General features: G+C 39.7%; 1 pseudogene; it reads right to left on the bottom strand.

Moving 5' to 3' along the window:
* Window positions 1-2,811: 2,811 nt before the first annotated feature.
* On the bottom strand, window positions 2,812-3,079 carry LOC123862070 (cytochrome c oxidase subunit NDUFA4-like; annotated as a pseudogene).
* Between the last annotated feature and the right edge of the window lie 11,286 nt (window positions 3,080-14,365).

The raw sequence follows: 14,365 nt of genomic DNA, 5'->3' as shown, positions 1-14,365 counted from the left end.
AGCAGGGAGCCCGACGTGGGGCTCGATCCCAGGACCCCGGGATCATGACCTGAGCCGAAGGCAGGCGCTTAACGACTGAGCTACCCAGGAGCCCCACACTGATTGATTTTAATGTTAAAATATTTCAGTTAATGATTGCATTCCTGAGATAAACTCTACTTTTGCCTTGTGTATTATTATCCCTTAGGATATCACTAGTTCTACTTTTTAAAGATTTATTTGGATTTATTTAAGGATTAATAATTTATTTTTGTAAGTTCCATTTTCTTTATCTTTTGTAAGGATTTTTGAGTTGTATGTTCATGAGAGATACTGGTCTGTATTTTTTTTTTAAAACAATGTCTTTATGTAGTTCTAGTATCAGGATATGATGATCTCAAAGAGTTGGGACATGTTCTCTCTTCCTTTTTCTGAAAGAAGTCATTTAAAATTGGTATTATCTCTTTCTTAAATGTTTGCTGGAATTCACTAGTGAAGCCATCTGGATCTGGAATGTTTTGTTTTGTTTTGGGAGGAAGCTTTTAAACTATTAATCCAATTTTTTAAATGAATAATGTGTTGTGCTTGAGTTTCCAATTTCAGTTTCAATTCCAACATTACTCAGATTTTAACAAAAACTATATGCAGAAGCCGAACTAAGAAACCCCCAAGTGACTTAATTAAACATTATATATTCAAACAATTATTTCTTTTAAAAGATAAATGGCAAAAGCAAACTTAAAAGGTGTAATGGGATAGACTATCTGAATCCCTGAATCAGTCTTTTTCTCTCCCTAAATCAAGATCAGGTGTCCTTTGATCTCTGACATTCCAGGGTCTCTTGGAGAGACACGGACAGCCAAGCACATGGGTTGCTCCAGGCAAGTGGCTTGATGATGGTGTGACCAACTGGCATCTTATTCCCTGGCTCTCCCCGGTCAGGAGTTACAGTATTTTTCATCAGCATGCTTCCATAATTAGCGTCTTGGTAAGCATAACTCTATTTGCTGCTTTTTGCTCTATTTGTGCCTGTCAGTTTAGAAAGGAAATAGCCAAATCCTCATGTTCTTTCACATAATGCCAGTCATATTAGTCAAAGCAGGCCATCATAGGTAACACAAATAGCTCTAAGGATGAGAGATATCGCTCACAAAGCTCGAGACACATTCATAACACATATCAGGCTATTGTGGTTTTTTTTTTTTTTCTTGAGTAAGTTGTGTCTTTAAGCAATTGGTCATTTCATCCAGTTTGTTGATTTTATTGGCATGAAGTTGTTCATCACACTCCCTTACTATGCTGTTATTTATTGTCTCTAGAATCTGTGGTTAGCTCTTCTCTTTCATTCATTATGTTTGTAATTTGTCTCTCTCTCTCTCTCTCATTCTCTGATGAATCTTGCCACAAGTTTTTCAATGTATTGGTCTTTTTGGAAAACTGCTTTTGGTTTTGTTGAAGTTCTCAATTATTTGTCCGTTTTCTATTTCTGCTCCTTATTATTTCTTTCCATTTACTTTGGGTGTCATTTGCTCTTCTTTTCCTAGTTTTTTTTTTTTTTTTTCCAGAATGAAACTAGAAATGTTGATAAAATACCTTTGTAAAATAAACATTTAAAGACAAAAATTTTTCATCGAGCAGTATCCCACAAATTTTATGGTGAGTTTTCATAATCACCTATTAAGGTATCTTCGTAAATATCTCGTGATATACTTTTTGAATGAAGGCCTTTGAATCAAGAAATGTGTTGTTTGGGGTGCCTGGGTGGATCAGTCGGTTGAGCATCTGACTCTTGATTTCAACTCAGGTCATGATCTCAGGTTGTGAGATAGAATCACACATAGGGCTCTGCGCTCAGCAGGGAGTCTGCTTGAGATTCTCTCCCTCACCCCCTCCCTCTGCTCCTCCTCCCTGCTTGCTCACTCTCTCTTTCTCTCTCTCTGTCTCTCTAAAATAAATAAATAAATCTTAAAAAAAAGTGTGTTGCTTAATTTCTACATATTTGGGGGTTTTAGATATCTTTCTGTTACTGATTTTTGGTTTAATTCCATTTTGTTGGGATTAAACAAACTTCGTTTTCAGGCCTTCAGATATACTGAGATTTGTTTTTATGGCATCTTGATACATATTCTATTTGCACTTTAAAAAATTGTGCATACTATCGTTAAATTGATGCTCAATAAATGTCAGTTAGGGTCAAATTGGCTTAAAGGTTGTTCAGGTGTTTTTTATCTTTACTGATTTTTTTATTTTTGTTCTATCAGTAATTGAGAGAAACATACTGAAATCTCCAACAACAATTGTGGATCCATCTATTTATCTTTGCAGTTCTATAAATTTTGCTTCACGCACTTTGAAATTATCTTAGTAAAAGTATACACATTTAGGATTTTGTGTCTCTTGATGAATTGTGTTTTATTATAATTAAATATTCATTTTTATCTCTGATTGTATTTCTTTGCCCAATACCACTTTTTCTTTTCTTTTTTAAGTTTCAGATATTTATTAATCAGTGTAAAATAAACCCCAACACAATACACCAACATGACTTCATGCATTTAGAGGGGAAATATTTCCTGGATAAGTGGAAAACTGTGCAGATGTCTTCTGGGAGATCTTCATTCTAAGCAGTGTTATAGTGAAACATTTCACTTAGAAGTCTGGATTTTCGGGGCACCTGGGTGGCTCAGTTGGTTAAGCGACTGCCTTTGGCTCAGGTCGTGATCCTGGAGTCCCGGGATCGAGTCCCACATCGGACTCTCTGCTCAGCAGGGAGTCTGCTTCCCCCTCTGACCCTCCTCCCTCTCACGCTCTCTGTCTCTCATTCTCTCTCTCTCAAATAAATAAATAAAATAAAATAAAATAAAATAAGAAGTCTGGATTTTCTTTCTTCAGTTTGCTGTAATCTACACTCACTGAGCAGAACTTGTATTGATCATTGGGACCCAGTTTGTTCCAGGGTTCTATGTTATTCTTCCTGGCCCAACTGACATCAGGATTGAACAATGCCAGGCACAAGACATACAGGGCTGCTCCAATAACATAGGAAGATGCAGATCAAACTCGGATGCTTCTTGGCCTGATCCAGGATCTGATGTAACATGGCTGTGGCAGAGGCCTCCCATCCAGAAGGAGAAAATATCAAATCTGCCAGGCCCAGCACTAAGTAGTCCTACACTAATGATGAACGGATGTCCAAAGTCACCCAGCTACTTTTTCTGATAATAATACAGTCACATGTCTTCTTATCATTATTCTTTTCATGGTGTGTCTGATTCCATCCTTTTACTTGCAAACTATCTGTGCCTTTATGTTTAAAGTGGGTTCCTTGTAGACAGCATATAGTTGGATCTGCCTTTTTAGCCTATCTGATAGGATCTGATTTTTAAATTGGGGTGTTTAGACCATTTATATTTAATGTAATTTTTGGTATGAATTTTCCAACTTGTTTCTTGTTTCCGATTTGTCCCATCTGTTCTTTGCTCCTTTTTCCTTCTTTCCCTGCCTTCCTTTGGGTTAATTAGGTCTCCTTTTCATTCCATTCAATCTCCACTATTGACTAATTAGGTACACTTCTTTATTTTTTTTTAGTGATTTCTCCACAGCTTACAATAGATATCTTTAGCTCATTACAGTTCCCCTGTAAGTAAAATTATATCCTTTCATGTGCAGTTTTTGACCTTTACAACACTATACATTCATTTCTGCCTCCTATCCTTCATAGTATTATCATCATACATTTATTCAATTATCTTTTAAAGAACTTAAAAAATGAGGACTAAAACCATTTTCTAACATATTTATACTATTTTTGACACTCTTTGCTTCTTTGAGTAGATACAAGTTTACAGCTGATATCATTTTTTTCTTCCTGAAGAATTTCCTTTAATCTTTCTTGCTGTGTGATTCTGCCAGTAATGAAATCTATCAGCTTTTGTTACCAGGAAAAGTTTGTTTTCATTTTTAAAGAATATTTTCTCTGACTATAGAATTCTATATTGACAGAGTGTCCTTTTTTCCTTTCAGCACCTCAAAGGTGTCTTTTCTTGTTTTCTGGTTTGCACAGCTTGTGACAAAAAGTCTGTGGTACTGTTATCTTTCATCCTCTGACATAGAGTGCCTTTTTTCTTTAGACACTTTTAATAGTTTCATTATTGGTTTTCAACAATTTGATCATGATGTGCCTTTGTCTTTTATTTTTGTTCTGCTTGGGATTTACTGAGGTTCTTTGGTCTATGAGTTTACATTTTTCATCAAATATGGAAAAGTGTTGCCAATAGTACTTTAAATATTTTTCTGTCCTTTTTCTCTCCTCTGGGACTTTAGCAACATATGCATTATATTGTTTATGCTGTCTATTTATTGTTCAGCTTTTTAAAAATTTTCTGTGTTTGAGTTTAGACGGTTTCTATTGCTATGTCTTTAAATTCACTGATGCTTTAAGTTTCTTCTAATCTACTCTTAACCAGTGTTAAGGTTAAGTGACTTTTTCATTTCACATATTGTATTTTTGCCTCTAAAAATTCTATGTAGTTCTCTTCTCAAGGATTTTTGTATCTTCTATTTTACATCATTATATTAATATTTTTCTTTAGGACCTTGTACATACAGAGCATATTTTTTTAAGTTTATTTATTTTTTTTTTTTTAGTAATCTCTACATCCAATCTGGGGCTTGAACTCATGACTGCAAGACCAAGAGTCACACACGCATGCTACTGACTGAGCCAGCCAGGCACCTCTTGAGCATATTTATAATAGCCTTTTTAAAGACCTTGTTTGCTAATTTTGTCATTTCTTTTTCTGCTTCAACTGACTGATTTTTCTCCTCATTTTGAGTCACATTATCCTGTTTCTTGGTGTGTCTAGCAATTTTTAGTTAAATTTTTATTTCACTGTGAATATTACGCTGTCAACTATTTTGTTGTCTTCCAGTAGAGAGTGTTGGAATTTTTATATCAGGAGATTAAATTGCCAAGGATTAGCTTACCTCTTTCAAGGTTTGTTTAAACCTTTGTTAGGGCAGGTCTGGAACTGAATGCCCCGGATGATCAATACGAAATTTCCACTCTGTCTGGTTATAGACTAAACATCTCCTCACCTGTATGAACCTTGGGAACTGTGCAACTGACAAATCTTTGCCTGAAGTCATGGTGTTTCAGTCTTCACATGCGGGACTTATAATTCAACAAGCATTTCAGGGGACCCCTGTGCAATTTGGGGGATTTCTTCTTCTGCATAGATTCTTCTCTCCAGAGTTCTAGCTATCCTTCCAACTATTTTGGCATCCCTGGACATTGAGCTCCATCTCCTCAACTCGGTGAGGTCTCTGTGCTCTGCTTGAAATTTCTTCTGTGTATCACAGTCCAGAATGTGCCTCTAGACACAAATCCATAGAGATCACTGGGCTCATCTTATTTGTTTCCCTTCTCTCAGGGATCATACTCCCAGGTAGCATGTTAACCAATGTCTGAAAGCAGTTGTTTAATATATTCTGATCACTTTCCTAGTTTGTTATGGTGGGAAAGTAAATCCGAACTCTGCTACTCTATGGTCAGAAATGGAAATCCTCTGTGCTGAATTTTAATTCAGAAACTCTCAGCCAGGCTGGGGAAAGCAGAGGTGGGTTAACAGGTTTGCAGATTAAACAGACATATAATATGTATGCAAAACATATTGGTGCAGTATGATGAAATAGACAGAAAAACCTGACCAAGAGGGACCTGGGATAGACTTGCCAATAGAGTAGGTAGACTGGAGCTGGAACCAGTGGGGCTGGATCATCTGGTGCCCACCGATTAGTGATAACTGCCCCTCCCGGTGATAAGAGGAGGGAATCAAACCTGGGATGGGCCTTCCCTGGGCAGGGGCCATAAAGGGATGCAGTCAAGGAGATGAGTAGCCACAGCTCCCCAAGCACCGTCTCAAAGACTAGTGTCTTTTCAACATTTTCAAAGGTTACATTTGACATGACAGTCACTAAAATAGTAATAAAAATTTGTTAATGTAAGCAATATGAAATACTCCATTGAAATACCTGTGCCTCAGATATGAGAACCTGGAGAAAGTAATCAAAGATTAGGGACCTTTTTGTGATCATTTTCCCACCACATCCTACACATGCTTGTGCACAGCCCCCCATCTTGGATCCTCATGTTCAGCAGGTTTCTACAGCCATTGGTAGGTCCCAACAAGGCCCAGTCTGGCCCTAATGTCCCCACTCCTTAAGCTTCCTACCATGAACTCTACGTCCAAGGCAGGCAGAGTTCCTCACGGTTCCCCATGCACATGGGTGCCCTTTCCCCCAAGAACCTGTGCATCTGGTGGGTCCTCTAGATGGGAAGTCTTCCAACCACTTCTGCCAGTTCCACTCCATCTAGCTGACTTCTTCTTTCTTGTCCTTATAGATCCAGCCCACCATGTCCATCTCCATGAAATCTTTTCCCCTCACCTCTCTGTGCATGAGTGTGTGGCCCCTTCACTTATATTTGATCTTTGTTCACCTGTTCCTCCTATTAAAGTGGAACTTCTTAAAGACAAAGATTTTGCCTTATACATTTTCATAGTATTTTATCTCTAGACCAAGGAACATGGTAGAAGTTCAGCAAATGATGCTAAATGGTACACTCACTTCCACCTTAGGAATTTATCTGCCAAATGGACCAGAATACTAATGTCAGCCAATCCAAGCATCCCTTTTTCTCCACTCACTGCTGATTAAAGACTGCTAATTTACCCTGTGAAAACTCACTGATGGCTACAGCCCCTTTGCCAATACATTTGTTCTTTCTGTGTGTACCAACACAGTGAGTCTGGTGTCATGGTTCTTAGTCATGTGGGCATGCACTCAAGGCTTCACCCTGGTCACCTTATATAGATTTATGCTTCCTCAAGTCTTCTTGATTCCTCACTTTCTACCCACTCCCAGGAAGAATCATTTCTATATATGGCTCCTTTTATCATCTTCCTGTTGAAATTTAATAGTTTTGATCTCAAGGACGGGGTGCTGTTTTACTGGGCTCTGCCCTAAAGCTGGAGGCGTCTCCCCATACCCCTGGAACCAACACCCAGCCCTACAATTTTGAATCCATTTCATAGTTGTGTGACTTTAGATGAGTTACTTCCCTGAGTTTGATCATCTACAAAATGAGGATATTGATGATAATTATTAATGATGTTAGTCATAGTGATAATTCAATCACAGGGTTGCTGGGATGATGCAATGAAATCAAATATGTCAAGAACTAGTATGATGCACATAGTAGGCATTCAGTAAATATTGTTGTTCTTCTTATTAGCGCTTCATACACAGATGATGCCACCTCTCACTCCAGCCCTCCTGCCTCTCACAAATATATAAATACTTCTAGGATCTGTTATGGGTTATGCAACAGTGGGAGGAGATTAACAAGAAGAAGAGTGTCTGCCACTCACATCAGAGGGGGTGATGTTATATAAATGCTAACTTGAGAGCAGACACAACTTCAAAAGCCAGTTCAGTGGAGACTTAGGAACCAGAGACCCAGAATGTCATCTACAAGCATTGTGTGGGATTCCGAACACAGAGAACCCTGTATGATTCTGAAAATTTGGTCTGTGAGAATTGTGTGGGTTTATGGAACATCAGATTCTAGGAATGCTATGTGACTCTAGATCAAATGGCTTAAAAGAACTTTGGTTGATTCTGAAGCATTAACCTGAAAGAATGTTATATGATTTACAATTTTTGGTTATGATAATGTTATGCCATTTCATAACCTTGTGTGAAACATGACCTGCAATAAACTTACATGATTCTGAAAATTTCGTTTATTAAAACATTATGTAGTTCTCAAAACTTGGCCTGAAAGAATTACTATGCTTGATTCCAGAATCCTGGCTGTGACGAGATTACTGTAATAACACAGTGTTATTGCTGAAACTTGCTATACAAGAATATGTGATTTGGAAGCTTGGTCTGTAAGAAATTAAGTGTAAATCTGGAGTCTTGGTCTCCATGTACCTTAGCCTATAGGACTCTTGCATGCGTCTAAAAGCTTGTTTTGTAGGAATCTCAGGTAATTCTGAATGCTCGATCAAGAGAATTTCATGTGATTTCGAAGGTTGGTTTCTTGGATTTTGTTTCTGAATCCTGGTTTGTAAGAATTTTACGTGAATCTGGAATTTTAGCCTGAGTGAATTTTATCTAATTCTAGAATCTCGGCTAATGAAAATTTTACGTGATTCAGAATCCTGGCATATAATAGCACAGCAGGTCAGCACTTTGGCCAGTAAGAATATGGTACAAGTAATCTGGCCCATAGTAACACAGTTTCTCGTTTCAGAAACTTCATCTTTATGAAGTGTGATTATGGAAGCTTGGTATATCAAAGATCACTAGCTGTCCCTTAATACCAGTTTTTCCTTTCTTCCTTGGTTATAAGCCACCCAACTTTTAGCTGGGGACATGGCCACCTGAAATAAAAATTAAACTTCTCATCCTCTCTTGCAGGTTTATGTTGTCCTTGTAACCAAACTCTGGTCAATGACAGGTGAACAGAAGAAGCATACATACTTTCTAGGAAAGGAGCCTGAGCTCCTGACACTGGGGAATACTATCCCAACCCTACAAAACATGAAAGAGAATTCAACTGCCTCATTTAAGCAAGCTGAAGTCACTATTTTAATTCAAAGAACAATAGATGATTCTAAAGACTTGTTTTCTGTCATTCTGGCACCATGGCCTACAAATTTTCTGTGATTCAATACGTTGGTGTGCTGAATTATCTGTCGCCAACCAAACACACTGCCACCCTTTTGAAGAGGAGAAGCCAAGAACATTTCCCAGAATTCCCTTCAGAGTAGTTCTGGATTAGTTTGCCTAGGAGAGGCCTTCATGTGAGATATAGAAGAGAGAAGAAGAGAGACCCTTAGTCTCCAAAGACAGTGATAGGCAACATCATGGGCAGACTCTGGCTGCAACACCTTAGAACAGAAGTTAACAAACTATAGCCCACAGGCGAAGCTAACATATTGCATGTTTTTTGTTAATAAAGTTTGATTGAAACATGGTTATGTTTACCTTTGTCTATGTTCGCTTTCACACTACAACAGCAAAGCTGAGTGGTTGTTACAGGGACTATATGCAGCCTACAAAGACTTAAATACTCACTACCTGACCCAGCACAGAGAAAGCTTGCCCATTCCTTCTGTAGAATACATGGTCAGGGTTCCGTAACTTCAATTTAATAAGTATGTACCAAGTATCAGATGTCTGCTCTGGGGGAAGGGGAGAGTCTTGTTCATGGGGTGGGTACCATTTAATGGGGCAAGCTAAAGTATATCCAGGTAAGAGGGTCTCAAACTTGCTTACGCCATCTTCAGATGTTCAGAGAAATATATAATTTTATTTTTCTTTCCCAATAATTGATCTGATCTCCTTCTAGTCACTATCCATTGGGTAACAGAGGCAAGAAAAGTTACAATTTAATCTACCCCAGTAATTTTAAAGTGCATAAAATAATTTAGTCTTTTTAAAGCAATGCTTGGTTTCCTTAGGTAAAAACATACAGGGTGTGGCAGCTGGGGGAAAGATGGGTCTTTGGATTCTTGCAGTGTCCCCTAAATGCTAAGTCCAGCTGCAGAGGGGCAGGTCTTGAGAGCTCCTTGGGCTGGTGACCGTGGGGAGGTCCTGGGGGTGTGCCTGGCATCTGCTGCTGGAGTCCGTGGTTGCTATAACTCACAGATTGCACTCCCCCTTCCTCTGCATGGTCAGATCACCCCAACTGATTTGGCCCCACTTCGGTTCTGGCTGTTATTTTGATTGAAGTCTGGTCTTCAAGTTCACTCTAAGCAAATAGATACTTCCCTAGAGAAAAGTAGCTCACAATGCTGTGAATACAACAATAACAAAAAGTCAGCTTCATTGTCATCTCCCAACCTCCTTAGACCCAGTGGGAGAAAAAAGAGGATTCCTGGACCCATCGGGACTTCTTGCACTCTGGGCAAGGCACTGGGACCCCTGAGGAGGGAACCAGGTGTTATTACATCAGCCTGCGAGTTCTCACAGACCTGAGTCTCACTTTGTCCCATCAGAGAAGGACACGTAGTCGGGGGTCCTTATTTCTGTTAGGCAAGCTCACTAAGGCATTGATGGTTAAGAAAACTATTAATTTTTAAAATTATTATATCACAGAATGGCAATCACACCCTTTTTTAATATATATTTTATTTATCTATCTATTTAATTATTTATTTGAGAGAGAGAGAGAGAGCACATGCATGAGCAGGGGGAGGAGCAGAAGGAGGGGGGAGAGAGAATCTTTAGCAGGCTCCATGCCCAGCACGGAGCCCCATGTGGGGCTTGATCTCACGACCCTGAGATCCTGACCTGAGCCAAAATCAAGAGTCGACACTAAACCAACTGCGATACCTAGGTGCCCCATGGCAATCCCACTCTTCTGTTTCAGTTTTTGTGCCTGAATTCAAGCATTTGCATTACATTTGAATTTCACTATGCTACTTAACATCCGTAGGCTGCTCCAGCATAAGGGATAGTTCAGGGACCAAGAGCAAATGTAGTCACAGAGCAACAGAATCAGGCAAGGCAGGAGCCCAAGCTGCAGGAGAGCGCACTGAACCAGAAAGGAAAGCCCGGTCCTCCCGCAATGTCTCTGGCTCCCTCTACTGGCAAGGCTTAGCCTTGTGCTGCCTGGCAAAGAAAAAAAGGATTTAAAGGGCTCGGCTCCATTTTTGCAGAGTTGGCAGTGAAGGATGAATTTAGAACTGAGAGTCAATAAACTGATAACTGGCACATATGGGCCTATATCTACTTGTAATTCCCTTCTAGAAAAAGGGAGAAATGTTTGTAATATGGATTTATTTTAAAATAACAACGACCAACATAATGCATTTTAAGAAAATAACTGTATTTTCCAAACAAAATTAGTGAAAAGAGTGGCATTATTTGAAATTTTTGGAACACTCTTTGACATTTGACTTAATGAAAGACAGCTAGACTCTTGTATCAGCTTCTGCAGTCAATTTATTTTGATAGGTTTTTTGGTTGAAGTAGCTGAAGCAAATCACACACACACACACACACTATGGTAACTATGTAACTATACGTTAGATTGTGGTGATCTTCCCACAATGAATATGTATATCAAAACATCCAGGGGTGCCTGGGTGGCTCAGTGGGTTAAACATCTGCCTTTGGCTCAGGTCATGATCTCAGGGTCCTGGGATCGAGCCCCGCATCGGGCTCCCTGCTCAGTGGGGAGCCTGCTTCTCCCTCTGCCCCTTCCCCCTCCTTGTGCGCACTCTCTCTCTCTGGGTCAAATGAATAAATAAAATCTTTTTTAAAAAATTAAAAAAATAAAAAACAACAAAAAACATCCAGTTGTGCACCTTAAATATATACAATTTTTATGTCAGTGATATTTCAATAAAGCTGTTTTTAAAAGCTTTTTTTTTTTTTAAGAAAATCTGGCTTCACATAAAAGTGTAGCTGGAAAAGGGAGGAGTATTTTAAGTTTTTAAGATGACTGTGAATATTCTGCTTTACCAGTGCAGCAAAGCTCAGCAAGTGGTAGCTTCTTAAAGGATAGTTACAATGAAGGGCACCTGGTTGGCTCAGTCAGTAGAGTGTGAGATTTCAGGGTCATGAGTTTGAGCCCCACGTTGCGTCTAGAGCTTACTTAAAAAAAAAAAAAATCAGCCTATTTGCAGTGAGGAATCTGAAATCATATCAGTGAACTTTTCATACTCTGTTTCATTAAAATCTACTTGTCAACCTTGCACTTTAAATGCATCTTTTGCTTGTGCCTGGTCTTAAAACATCAAGCACCAAGAATTTGGAAAATATTGGTTCATTGAGTTATTTAGATCTTCCAAATGTTGATATATTTCATTATACAATATAAAAAAAAAAAACATTCCTTAATATTACGACCAATCCCACTGTATTGGGAAGCTGTCAATCTCACAGTGGCAAACACAAATTTTCCAAAATTCTGATTTGCGCTTGAAAGCTTGAATTTTATAATTGGCAACAATTAATGTCAATTTCTTTTCCTTGAGGTGGTGGACTTATTTCATTCATTTTCAAGATTGTGTCTGCCAAATACACAAGTCTGGGTAACTATACTTTATCTGTCTTTCAAGTAAAAATGGTGTTGCATGAAAAAGCGTCTAAGTTCGGCTCACAATTCAATCACACGAGTCCTTGTCCTCTAGCTAACCCTCATGCTTTTGTATGCAGCAGAAGTGTTCTATGCATTTTTCCCATTTTGTCACACAGAACCAGAATATTAAAAAGGCATGTCCTCAAGGTTCAATATTTAATCAAATGAATAATTTTTACTGCTTCATCAAGGACATTCTTTTTTTTTTTTAAAGATTTTATTTATTTATTTGAGAGGGGGGAGGGTCAGAGGGAGAAGCAGACTCCCCGCCGAGCAGGGAGCCCGATGCGGGACTCGATCCCGGGACTCCAGGATCATGACCTGAGCCGAAGGCAGTCGCTTAACCAACTGAGCCACCCAGGCGCCCAATCATGGATCTATTTAAACATTTGATAACTAAGTATCATCATGTACTTTTAGGGCCCTGATTTTCATTTGAATTGAGAGTCCTGTTGGCATCACGTAGTACTATTTTATTTTCAAGGACTCCGAGGCTAGGAAGAGGCATAGCACAAAGGTGACAGGTTTATACCAAGTGATGGCAGGCTGCGTGAACAAAGGGTTTCGAGTAGTTTGGATAGAGGGGAAAAGTGGCAGAAGAGTTGGATCATTACACAAAATCATAATATGCCAAACCCAGAGGAATCTATATCTCTGTAGTCAGTACCATAGTCATAGTGCCGGTGGTGATTTTGTTTTATCAAAATAACACCTTTTAGAGCTAACAATCCCTGACTACTGAAGCAAGACCCTGCTGAGTGCTTTGCCCAGTGCCCTGTGAATTATGGGATTGTTTGGTCTGGCTGGAGAACAGGCATTCTTCCTGGCCCTGGGGGAGTTCTGCTGTTCCCTCTAATCCTGCCAGGTGGTTCTTCCCTGGTCCCCATGTCGTTTCCTCCATGCCTGGGCTTCTCAGTGCTCTGTGAAGATTTAACGGACCCTCTGTGGATCTCTGGAGTTCTTCCTTCTGTGGCTCTCTTATGTGTCATCTGCGCCCTGTGAATTCTGCCTGCCTTGGGCTCCCTAAATTCAATTCTGTCTTCTCAACTCAGGGAGTCCGCTGGGATCTGTCTGTGTTTCTTCTGCCTGCACTGTGGTCTGGAAACTCTCTCGGGGCAGCAAGATGAGGCAATCTCAAGACTCGTCTCATTTGTTTCTTGGGGCTCGGGGATCATTGTTCTGTGTTGCTTGAGGTCCAGTGTCTTGAAATCCACTGGTTCATATTTTTAGTTGTTTCAGGTTGGCTGGTAAATCCAGTACCTTAACCCTTCTTGGCTGGAATTGGAAGACCCCGAGTGTTCCACATCTCACCTTCCCGTCAACACCCATGTATTAACCTGACCCATCCTTAACCATGTAATTTCTGAGCTCATCACTTTTTTGCAGCCAACACTAAGAAGATCACACTATTAATGTTCTGTCTTCAAACTTCTTTCCCTAGACTACATTCCAAGGGACCACAGGTAATAGTTTTACCAAATGCTTCTCCACTGCCAGGATAGCCATCTTGCCAGCCTCCAACATCAGTTTTCTCACTGCTCGCCACTGACCCTCTAAGAGAATGCCACATCTTGAATGCAAGCGGGTGCAGCCAACTCTGGAAAACAGTATGGAGGCTCTTCAAAAAGTTGAAAATAGAGCTACCCTATGACCCAGCAATTGCACTACTGGGTATTCACCCCAAAGATACAAATGTAGGGATCCGAAGGGGTACATGCACCCCGATGTTTATAGCAGCAATGTCCACAATAGCCAAACTGTGGAAAGAGCCAAGATGTCCATCAACAGATGAATGGATAAAGAAGATGTGGTATATACATACAATGGAATATTATGCAGCCATCAAAAGGAATGAGATCTTGCCATTTGCAATGACCTGGATGGAACTGGAGGCTGTTATGCTGAGCGAAATAAGTCAATCAGAGAAAGACATGTATCATATGATCTCACTGATATGAGGAATTCTTAATCTCAGGAAACAAACTGAGGGTTGCTGGAGTGGGGAGTGGGGTGGGAGGGATGGGGTGGCTGGGTGATAGACGTTGGGGAGGGTATGTGCTATGGTGAGTGCTGTGAATTGTGCAAGACTGTTGAATCACAGATCTGTACCTCTGAAACAAATAATACATTATATGTTGAAAAAAAGAAGAAGATAGTAGGAAGGGTAAAATGAAGGGGGGGAAATCGGAGGGGGAGATGAACCATGAGAGACTATGGACTCTGAGA

The sequence above is a fragment of the Mirounga angustirostris genome, unplaced genomic scaffold (assembly GCF_029215605.1).
Source record: "Mirounga angustirostris isolate CCGP_5_RB_7025 unplaced genomic scaffold, mMirAng1.0.hap1 SCAF_9, whole genome shotgun sequence".
NCBI lineage: Eukaryota > Metazoa > Chordata > Mammalia > Carnivora > Phocidae > Mirounga > Mirounga angustirostris.
The sequence above is the reverse complement of the archived record's forward strand: the minus strand, read 5'-3'. Positions and strand labels throughout refer to the sequence as shown.